Consider the following 12,514-nt stretch of genomic DNA (forward strand, 5'->3'; position numbering starts at 1 on the left):
GTAATAATATTTATGTTAATAATAGATGCTAATGTTATAATATATGTATATAATAGACTAATTATAATTATACATAATATGTTAAAAATAACATATAACAATACACAATTGTTATAGCACAATAAATAAAATGTTAATGTTTTAAAAGATGTTAATTAATGTTATATTACATTATAATATAATTATAATAATAAATTTATAATATAATTCTATATAGTAATACAGAATTGTATAATATGGGACTTTGCCTTCTAATGCAGGGAGTGCCGGTTCGATCCCTGATCAGGTAGCTAAGATCCCACATGCTTTGAGGCCGAAAAACCAAAACATAAAAACATAAAACAGAAACAATGTTGTAACAAATTCTATAAAAACTTTAAAAATGGTCCACATTAGAAAAAAAAACTTTTTTAAAAAAGTGGCTACTATGGCTTAAGCACTAAACTGTTATTTTTATCTGAATTGAAAAGTGAAAGTCACTCAGTCGTGTCCGACTCTTTCCATGGAATTCTCCAGGCCAGAATACTGAAGTGGGTAGCTGTTCCCTTCTCCAGGGGATCTTCCCAACCCGGGGATCAAACCCAGGTCTCCTGCATTGCAGGTGGATTCTTTATCTTCTGATCCACAAGGGAAGCCCGAGAATATTGGGGTGGGTAGCCTATCCCTTCTCCAGGGGATCTTCCCAACCCAGGAAATGAACTGGGGTTTCCTGCATTGCAGGCGGATTCTTTACCAACTGAGCTATCAGGGAAGCCCTAAACAGAACTGCTGAAATCCGGGATTTTTGTTAAATCAAATAAAAACATTGACATGTGACTAGAGGCCATCATGTTGAGAAGTACACTTTGGGACCCTATCCTCAACTACCACACTTTACCTCTTGGCATAGTGTCTGTGATTGAACAAACTGGCTGTAAGAAAAACATACTTTTTATTTTTCCCTATGCTGCTCGGTTTACTGGGAATCTTAGTTCCCTGATCAGGGGTTGAACTTGGGCTCCGGCAGTGAAAGCACCGAGTCCTAACCACTGGACCTCCAGGGAACTCCCAAAAGCAGGGATCCCCAACCTCCAGGTCACAGACTGGTACTTCCAGTTACATCAGAGGCAGCATTGGATTAGAAATAAAGTGTACGATACATGTAATGAGCTTGAATCATCCCCAAACCATCCCCCCCGCCCCCATCCTCCCTGGCCCATGGAAAAATTGTCTTCCATGAAATCAGTCCCTGATGCCAAAAATGTTGGGAACAGCTGCCCCCAAACATGCTTTATATAACAAATGCAGAGGAATAATCTTGACTTCTGTAAAGAAATACTTCTTCCTGTATTCCTGGGAATATGAGACCCTCACTTCCCACCTGATTTGGAGATGCTAACTCTTAGATTAATGTATCACCTTCTGCTAAATTTTATTGAAAGAATCAGCAGTACAACTGTGAAAAGGAGAATTGGGTCCCTCAACTCAGCATCTTGGAAGCAACAGCAAATGGTAGCGGTGTTGTTCAGTCACTCAGTCGTGTCCGACTGTTTGTGACCTCATGGACTGCAGCATGCCAGGCTTCCCTGTCTTTCACCACCTTCCAAACTCATGTCCATTGAGTCGAGGATGCCACCCAACCATCTCATCTTCTGTTGTCCCCTTCTCCTCCTGCAGTGGTGGGGACTCTAGCAAATTGAAAACCTCCTCCTGCTCCATTTAAAGGGACAGGTGTTGCTCTGCTTCTGCTGGGAGGTACATCTATGATGGCTGAAACTTCAAACTTTAAAAAAGAAAATTGGAAACCTGGAAACGTTATGAACTACTGGGTTTTGAAACATCAAGGAATGACAATATTTTTAAGACACTTTGCAGCAAAACAAACATGTCATCCTTGGGCTTGAGTCAAGCCCTAGGCCATCATTTCAAAAGTTTTGGTTTTAATTCTCCGGTGGTTCGGTGGTTAGGACTCCCTGTTCTCACGGCTGAGGGTCCGGATTCAATCGCTTGTCAGGGAACTAAAATCTCACAAGCAGTGTGGCTTTTTATTTCAATCGATTGTTCTCCATCTTTGCCATTCATTAAAATCTCCTGTGAAAGCTTTTTTTTCCCCCAACAGTGTGAAAATTATCCTTAAAAAAAAAAAAGGAGTATAATTGCTTTACAATGCTGTGTTCCTTTCTGCTGTACAAAGTGAATCAACTCTATGTACACATATATTCCCTTCCCCTTGAGCCTCCCTCCTACCTCCGCCCCGCACCCCGCCTGCCCCCACCAACTAGGTCTTCAAAGGGCACAGGGCTGAGTCCTGTGAAAGCTTTTTTTTTTTTTTTTTTTTTAAAAGAAAAATACCAATCTGGGGTGGAGCGATGATGTAGAATTGTTTTGAAAGCTTCCAGGCATTCAGATATGCTTGAGCACCCTCGATTTGAATGCCCCATTTCAAATGCCGATTTGATCCTTCATGCAATAAACATTTGTTGTGTGTCCATGTGCCCTGTATTGTGATGAAAAGTTAAACTTTTATATAACCTCCTGCTCCTTCTGTCTCTGTAACCTTGCAAAGTCTGGGTCACGTCGGTCACGTAGTCTCAGATAGTGGGGGACTTACAATACTAGGAGCTGGAGCTTATCTCACTTGCCCTTGTCCTGCTCTTTGCAATTGCCTGGCCCTGCAAACCTGCTTATTCATGCCTGTCCATGTAAAGGTCAGGCATCGGCATCCCCCTCCCCATCCTGACTGCGTAGGAAACCCCTTGGTTTAAACCAGCCTGTTAACAGTCAGTGTTGCCCACTATGGTCTGTCTATAAAAACTCTGTAACCCCTTTGTTCTGGGCTCAGAGCTTGGAGTGATAAGTCCTCTGGGCCCGCCGGCACAATAAGCCTGAGCGCTCCAACTCTCTGAGAGTGGTGCAACAGTGACGGGGACAAAGCAGGCACTTGATAGATGGGACAGAAATGTTACAGCGGGCCGGGAGCTAGGGATGAGCAGAGAAATGGGGGTAGGGGCCAGGTGGCAGGAAATCCCAAGTCTTATAAACAGTGGGGTCCACAGGCAGACAAAGGAAAGCAGGAACCTCCAGACTGACCGGAAACCACTCATTTTGGGTGATTAGCATTCCGCTCCAGAAGCAGACAAAGACAGGTGGGGAAAGGCAGAAACTTCCTGCATCTGAAAGTAACCTCTTGTTCCTTATGCTCTCATTACGATAAAATTGTATGGGCTTCCCCGGTGGCTCAGAGGTAAAGAATCCGCCTGCCAACGCAGGAGATGCGGGTTTGAAGATCCCCTTGAGAAGAGAAGAGCAATCCACTCCAGTCTTCTTGCCTGAGAAATCCCATGGACAAAGAAGCCTGGTGGGCTATATAGTCCATGGGCTCACAAAGAGTCGGACACAACTTGGTGACTAAACAACAATAAAATTAGCCTTGCAGACCATCAACCTTGGACGGCACGATACCTCTGATCTAAGCTAAATAAGGACAAAAATCCCTCCTCCCCGTGGGAAAATGGAGCTGGGATGAAATCCAGGGAAGATGACCCGCAAACTCTTCCTTCCCCTTCATTTGTATGCCCCTCATAATCTGCCTCCCCCCCAAAAAAAAACCAGGGCAGCAACTCCTCACCTGTCTGCCCGCTCTCCTTCTGAACCGATATTTGCTTAAATACTTAATTTTCTTAACCTCCTTGCTTGTTCCCAAATTCTTTCAACAAAGAAACTTAAGTTCACTGGAACAGAAATGCAGAAAAACAGGCACCTCACTTTCTCTCTCTCTCCCCACCTCCTGCCTGCCATCTCTCTTTCTCTTTTTCTCACTCCATCTCTTCTTTTAAATCTTCCACTCCTCATGTGTGTTACCCTGAGTGGAAGGTAGGAAGGGGAAGATCATAAGTTCTCATTCACGCCCCTCTGTTCTCTCTTCATTTTCACTGAAATTTGAACTCTGAAACCGCTGGGAGGCCTAGAGTCTGTGAATGACTTCCTGGCAAGCCTTGGGAAGACTTGAACAGAGCAGTTCTGACATTCTTTAATCCTCACCAAACAGGATTGGTCACGAGGCTTACAGCACAGAAGGAAACCTCCAGATAACTTCCTTCTGTGAGAACACAAAAGCAACCCTGGGGGAAGAAACAATAAAGCAATATTGACAGGGGTGGGTGGGAGGTGTCCCCTGCTTTGCACGGCTAGGAGCATTCACTTTTCTTTCAAAAATTGCAGAGGAGCCGGGGGCTGGGGGGGGGGGGGGCGGGGGGGTGGGGGTGGGCGGGAGCGGGGAGGAGTTGGAACAAATAGAAACTTGAAGATAGAAATGTTCTGGCCTTGAGCCAAGGGCTGTGCTCTCCCCTGGGGCTACTTGGAACTGAGTTAAAAAGAAACTTGGGGGACTTCGCTGGTGGCTCAGATGGTAAAGAATCTGCCTGCAATGCGGGAGACCCAGGTTTGGTCCCTGGATTGGGAAGATCCCCTGGAGAAGGGAATGGGGCCTCGTGGACTACAATCCATCAGATAGAAAAGAGTCAGGTAAAGAGACATGACTAAGTGACTGCTTGAGGGATTTCCCTGGTGGTCCAGTGGTTAGGATTCCATGCTTTCAGTGCAGGGGGCATGGGTTCCATTCCTGGTCTGGAAACAAAACCCCACATACCACAGCTAGCCAAATAAATAAATAAAAATATTTTTAAAAATTAAAATGAAACTTGGTGTTAATGATTCCATCTCCTCAAAGACAGGCATGACCACATTTACTTATCTCATTTCTCTCCCATTTGTTTTATCTGACATTTGAGCTCCGAAAGGGGCTTCCTAGGTGGCACTAGTGGTAAAGAATCCACCTGCCAATGCAGGAGATGTAAGAGATGTGGGTGTGATCCCTGGGTTGGGAAGATCCCCTGGAGAAGGGCACGCTAACCCACTCCAGTATTCTTGCCTGGAAAATCCCATGGACGGAGGAACCTGGCAGGTACAGTTCATGGGGCCCCAAAGAGTCAGACACTGTTGAGCACACATGCATGCAATGAGCTCTGAAGTAGGGAGCTTGGAGGCTGGGGGAATATGTTACCAGCCTCCAGCCAGGCTCTCTGTTTTGTTATAAGCCACATCTAGAGCTCAGAAAAAGCTTGTCACTTTTCTTCTCTGTTCAGAACCCTGCAGCCCATCTGTGTATCCATCCAATAAATATGTACTGTGTCTCGTGTAGGCTAAATTCTATGCTAGAACCTAAGGATTAAATTATTATTGCTATCATAACGCCAAAACCTGCAAACACTTGTACATATAGTCTCTATTCAGTGTCCCCTTCATGTTCTAAGAGTTATTTATTTAATCCTTATTGGAACTCTGCCTTGTTCCCCTTCTCATGGAGGAAGAAACAAAGGTTCAGAGAGTCACCACGTCACACATCTGAGCTGGAATTCCAATCTAGGCTGTGGGGCTTCCAGATGAGTGCCACTGTCATGAAACATATAGTCTAGGCAGGGAAACATAATTGTTCAGCAAAGTATTTTCAGGAATTTCAATGCTCTGGGGATTCTAAAACAGAGTATTTCCTGATTTCTTTTTCTAAGAGGAGCTGGTCACACTGTGAATGATGAAAAGGAGCCAGCCTTGGGGACAGCAACAGAGAGAACACTCGGGTAGAGCAAATAGCAAGTGCAAAGGCCCTGGGGCCCCTACTTCTTCAGAAATAGCAGAGGCCAGTGTAGCTGGAGGAAGGGGCTAAGAGGCAGGGGGCAGAAAGCAGTGGTTTTAGGCCACATGGGGAGTAAGGATTTTACCCTGAGGACAGGAGTCTGGGCACACAAGCAGGGGAATGGGAGATGGGCTTTCAATCCCTCTGGGTCTTTATTCATACCTCAATCGCCCTCACCACAGACCTTTATCACTCTTGTTCCTATGAACACCCAGTTCTTGGACTTCCCTGGTGGTACAACAGATGAGAATCTGCCTGTCAATTCAGGAGAAGGCACATAGAATCTTGTGGGTCCGGGAAGATTCTATGTGACTCGGAGCCACTTAGCCCATGTGCCACAGCTACTGAAGCCCATGCGTTCTAGAGTCTGTACTCTGCAACAAGAGATGCCACTGCGATGAGAAGCCTACACATTGCAACTAGTGAGCAGCCTCTGCTCGCCACAATTAGAGAAAGCCCCCGTGCAGCAAGGAAGACTGGCTCCTCTGTCCACGGAATTCTCCAGGCAATAATACCGGAGTGGGTAGACATTCCTTTCCCCAGGGGATCCTCCCAACACAAGGATTGAACCCCGGTCTCTTGCACTGCAGACAAATTCTTTATGGTCTGAGCCTCTGGGGAAGCCCAAAGACAAAACTAAATAATCAAGCAAATAAAAATCCAATTATTGTGAATTCTTTGCAATCCTCTCAATAACAACAACAAAAAAACACCCCAACCTCTTCTCTCTGCTCCCTTTGACTTTACAGCCAGGGCTTGTCTGTGAAAGGACAAATAAAAATGAAAAATTAGACTTAAATTTCCCAATCTCCCAGTTTCTGTGGGAGGGCAGGAGGCTAACTATAGCCAGGGCCTTGCTCTAAGTTGCAAAACTACCTCCATCACAGAGAGATGAGAAATTTGGTTTTGCTGTGAATAAAGCCAAATAGCCAACACCAATGGTCACTCCAATTACCAGGGTGAATCTCGGATACCTGGGTATAATAAATGGTGCTATCACGTCCTCTGACTTGAGGATGAATTATCCTTTATCTTGTAAATATGTGTGTAATAGGTTGTAGCAGCTCCACTGTGGAAAAGGGTAAGGTTTCTTTCCGTCTTGCAATCTCTCAGCAAATTGCCTGTGAAGCGCACCATATTAATGCTTGTGGTTTCATGGTTTTTAATTATATTTCCCCAACATGTGCATGTCAGTTCCTACTTTTTTTTCTAATTTACATAGCTAGTCTAAGAATTCCAGGAAGCCTGAGATGGTTCCATTTGTTGAGATAATTTTATAGTGACACAGCAAACTCTGCCAGGCTTCCCCATTGGCTCAGCAGTTAAAGAATCTACCTGCAGTGCAGGAGATGAAGGAGACACAGGTTCAATCCCTGGGTTGGGAAGATCCCCCTGGAGGAGGAAATGGCAACCCACTTCAGTATTCTTGCCTGGAGAATTTTATAGACAGAGGAGCCTGGGGGGCTACAGTCTATGGGGTCGTACAGAACGCACACACAGGGGACTATGCTATCTATTCTGGGTGTGAATCTTGTGTGGCCTGGACAAAGCATTCAACATCTGTGTGTCTGAGTTCCCCTTTTGGTAAATTAGAGTTATGAATAACACCACTTATTTCAGAGGGTTGTTACCAGGACTTATGCGGCAAAAAGCTTAGCACAAATCCCAGCATAAAGCAAGTGATTTTAGTTTATAATAATCTTCAGGGCTTCCTTGGTGGCTAGGTGGTAAAGAATCCGCCTGTGATGCAGGAGACCCAGGTTCAGTCCCTGGGTCAGGAAAACCCCCTGAAGAAGGGAATGGATACCCACTCCCGTGTTCTTGACTGGAGAATCCCATGGATAGGGGAGACTGATGGGCTGCAGTTCTTGGGGTTGCAAAGAGTTGGACATGACTGAGCGGCTAACACACACACATAATAACCAGCATGCTTTCAGGATGGTTCATACTCATTGGGTCAGCATCATGGCAAACCCAGGTGTTAATAACAAATGGTGTCCACATTCTCAATAAAAGCTAATATTTTGTCTTGACCAGGGCGCAGGCACTGGGTTTATTCCTTTTCATTTGTTTATTTTTAAATTGTGGTAAAATCCATACAACATGAAATTTGCTGTCAATCTTTTTTAGGTACACAGTTCATGGCATTAAGTACATTCATGTAGCTATGCAACCATCACCATCATCAATCTCCAGGTGCTTGACATCTTTCCAGACTGAAACTCTGTCCCCATTAAACAGTAACTTTCCATCCTCCTCCCCTAGCCCCTGGCACCCACTCTCATACTTTTTAATCTCTGTGAATTTGACTCTTCTACGAACCTCCTATAATTTGAATTATATAATAGTTGTCCTTTCATGTCTGAATTATTTCACTCAGCATAATGTCTTCATGCTGTAGCCTGTGTTATAATTTTCTTCCTTTTACAGGACCGACTAATATTCCATTCTGTATTTTGTGCATTGCGGGCTGCGACAGACCACGGAGAAGCGTGGCCGTGAGGAGCTACCCCTCACCCAAGGTCAGGGGTAGAGACTGAGAGTGCCAAGCTGCGACAGCGCAGGAGCGGCGGCCAAGAGGAGCTTCCCCACGTCCAAGGTCAGGGGCGGCGGCCGAGAGGAGCAACCCCACCTCCAAGGAGCGGCTGCTGCCAGGCGCAGGAGGGTGGAGAGGAGCTACTCCAAGTTCAAGGTCAGGAGGGGCTGCAGTGAGAAGATGCCCCTCGTCCAAGGTAAGGAGCAGCTGCTGCGCTTTGCTGGAGCAGCCGTGAAGAGAGACCCCACATCCGAGGTAAGAGAAACCCAAGTAAGACGGTAGGTGTTGCGAGAGGGCGTCAGAGAGCAGTCACACTGAAACCATAATCACAGAAAACTAGCCAATCTGATCACAGGACCACAGTCTTGTCTAACTCAATGAAACTAAGCCATGCCGTGTGGGGCCACCCAAGATGGAAGGGTCATGGTGGAGAGGTCTGACAGAATATGGTCCCCTGGAGAAGGGAGTGGCAAACCACTTCAGTATTCTTGCTTTGAGAACCCCATGAACAATATAAAAAGGCAAAATGATAGGATACTGAAACAGGAACTCCCCAGGTCAGTAGGTGCCAAATACGCTACTGGAGATCAGTGGAGAAATAACTCTAGAAAGAAGGAAGGGATGGAGCCAAAGCAAAAACAATACCTGGTTGTGGATGTGACTGGTGATAGAAGCAAGGTCCGATGCTGTAAAGAGTAATATTGCATAGGAACCTGGAATGTTAGGTCCATGAATCAAGGCAAATTGGAAGTGGTCAAACAGGAGATGGCAAGAGTGAACACAGACAATCAGTGAACTAAAATGGACTGGAATGGGTGGATTTAACTCAGAAGACCATTATATCTACTACTGTGGGCAGGAATCCTTTAGAAGAAATGGAGTAGCCATCATGGTCAACAAAAGAGTCTGAAATGCAGTACCTGGATGCAATCTCAAAAATGACAGAATGATCTCTGTTCGTTTCCAAGGCAAACCATTCAATATCATGGTAATCCAAGCCTATGTCCCAACCAGTAACGCTGAAGAAGCTGAAGTTGAATGGTTCTATGAAGACCTACAAGACCTTTTAGAACTAACACCCAAAAAAGATGTCCTTTTCATTATAGGGGACTGGAATACAAAAGTATGAAGTCAAGAAACACCTGGAGTAACAGGGAAATTTTGCCTTGGAGTACAGAATGAAACAGGGCAAAAACTAATAGAGCTTTGCCAAGGAACGCACTGGTCATAGCAAACACCCTCTTCCAACAACACAAGAGAAGACTCTACACATGGACATCACCAGATGGCCAACACCGAAATCAGATTGATTATATTCTTTGCAGCCAAAGATGGAGAAGCTCAAAAGTCAGCAAAAACAAGACCAGGAGCTGACTGTGGCTCAGATCAGGAGCTCCTTATTGCCAAATTCAGACTTAAACTGAAGAAAGTAGGGAAAACCACTAGACCATTTAGGTATGACCTAAATCAAATCCCTTATGACTATATAGTGGAAGTGAGAAATAGATTTAAGGGACTAGATCTGATAGACAGAGAGCCTGATGAACTATGGACGGAGGTTCGTGACATTGTACAGGAGACAGGGATCAAGACCATCCTCATGGAAAAGAAATGCAAAAAGGCAAAATGGTTGTCTGGGGAGGCTTTACAAATAGCTGTGAAACAAAGAGAAGTGAAAAGCAAAGGAGAAAAGGAAAGATATTCCCATTTGAAATGCAGAGTTCCAAAGAATAGCCAGGAGAGATAAGAAAGCCTTCCTCAGTGGTCAATGCAAAGAAATAGAGGAAAACAATAGAATGGGAAAGACTAGAGATCTCTTCAAGAAAATTAGAGATATCAAGGGAACATTTCAGGCAAAGATGGGTTCAATAAAGGACAGAAATGGTATGGACCTAACAGAAGCAGAAGATATTAAGAAGAGGTGGCAAGAATACACAAAAGAACTGTACAAAAAAGATCTTCACGACCCAGATAATCACAATGGTGTGATCACTGACCTAGAGCCAGACATCCTGGAATGTGAAGTCAAGTGGGCCTTAGAAAGCATCACTATGAACAAAGCTAGTGGAGGTGATGGAATTCCAGTTGAGCTATTTCAAATCCTGAAAGATGATGCTGTGAAAGTGTTGCACTCAATATGCCAGCAAATTTGGAAAACTCAGCAGTGGCCACAGGACTGGAAAAGGTCAGTTTTCATTCCAATCCCTAAGAAAGGCAATCCCAAAGAATGCTCAAACTACCATACAATTGCACTCATCTTACACGCTAGTAAAGTAATGCTTAAAATTCTCCAAGCCAGGCTTCAGTAATACGTGAACCTTGAACTTCCAGATGTTCAAGCTGGTTTTAGAAAAGGCAGAGGAACCAGAGATCAAATTGCCAATATCCGCTGGATCATCAAAAAAGCAAGAGAGTTCCAGAAAAACATCTATTTCTGCAAAATTGACTACGCCAAAGCCTTTGACTGTGTGGATCACAATAAACTGTGGACAATTCTGAAAGAGATGGGAATACCAGACCACCTGACCTGCTTCTTGAGAAACCTGTATGCAGGTCAGGAAGCAACAGTTAGAACTGGACATGGAACAACAGACTGGTTCCAAATAGGAAAAGGAGTATGTCAAGGCTGTATATTGTCACCCTGCTTATTTAACTTATATGCAGATTACATCATGAGAAACACTGGGCTGGAAGAAGCACAAGCTGGAGTCAAGATTGCCGGGAGAAATATCAATAACCTCAGATATGCAGATGACACCACCCTTATGACAGAGAGTGAAGAGGAACTAAAAAGCCTCTTGATGAAAATGAAAGAGGAAAGTGGAAAAGTTGGCTTAAAGCTTAACATTCAGAAAACTAAGATCATGGCATCTGGTCCCATCACCTCATGGGAAATAGATGGGGAGACAGTGCAAACAGTGTCAGACTTTATTTTTTTGGGCTCCAAAATCACTGCAGATGGTGACTGCAGCCATGAAATTAAAAGACGCTTACTCCTTGGAAGGAAAATTATGACCAACCTAGATAGCATATTAAAAAGCAGAGACATTACTTTGCCAACAAAGGTATGCCTAGTCAAGGCTCTGGTTTTTCCAGTGGTCATGTATGGATATGAGAGTTGGACTGTGAAGAAAGCTGAGCGCCGAAAAATTGATGCTGTTGAACTGTGGTGTTGGAGAGGACTCTTGAGAGTCCCCTGCACTGCAAGGAGATCCAACCAGTCCATCCTAAAGGAGATCAGTCCTGGGTGTTCATTAGAAGGACTGATGCTGAAGCTGAAACTCCAGTACTTTGGCCACCTCATGCGAAGAGTTGACTCATTGGAAAAGACCCTGAGGCTGGGAGGGATTGGGGGCAGGAGGAGAAGGGGATGACAGAGGATGAGGTGGCTGGATGGCATCACCAACTCGATGGGCATGAGTTTGAGTAAACTCTGGGAGCTGGTGATGGACAGGGAGGCCTGGCATGCTGCGATTCATGGGGTCCCAAGGAGTCGGACACAACTGAGCGACTGAACTGAACTGAACTGAATCTTTTAATTGAAGGATAATTGCTTTGCAAAATTTTGTGGTTTTCTGTCAAACATCAACAAGTATCAGACAGAGGTACACCCATGTCCCCTTCCTCCTGAACCTCCCTCCCATCTCACCCCCCTAGATTGTTATAGAGCCCCTGTTTGAGTTCCCTGAGTGATACAGCAAATTCCCATTGGCTACCTATTTTATATGGTGTCGTAAGTTTTCATGTTACTATCCATACATCTCACCCTCTCCCTCCTTTCCTTCCCCCACGTCCATAAGTCTGTTTTCTATGTCTCTTTCTCCATTGCTGACCTGCTAATATTTCACTCCGTATTTTATGCATTTTATACACATCCATTCATCTCATCTGTTAACAGACATTTGAGTTGGTTCCACCTTTTGGATATTATGAGTAATGTGCCATGGATTCCACCATCCAAGTCCTGAGCTTGACTTGTCCTTCCAACATAGACTGCTTTTTACTCTTAGTCAATTTTGTCCAGTAGTTTCCCAGAGCTGCAACTTTTTTTTGGCTGTGCTGCAGGGCCCGTGGGATCCCAGTTCCCTGACCAGGGATTGAACTCATGTCCCCTGCATTGGAGGCAGTGAGTCCCAGTCACTGGACCACCAGAGTTCCAGGTTGCATCTTCTGATCCTGCTTGATCCTTAGAATCCCCAGGTGATGTTTCAATTATTAGATTCACAGAGTACCAGACATTGTTCTGGCAGCCTTTCAGAGCCCGTTGGTGGCATGCATACATACTCAGACATGTCTGACTCTTTGCA

The sequence above is a fragment of the Dama dama genome, chromosome 9 (assembly GCF_033118175.1).
Source record: "Dama dama isolate Ldn47 chromosome 9, ASM3311817v1, whole genome shotgun sequence".
NCBI lineage: Eukaryota > Metazoa > Chordata > Mammalia > Artiodactyla > Cervidae > Dama > Dama dama.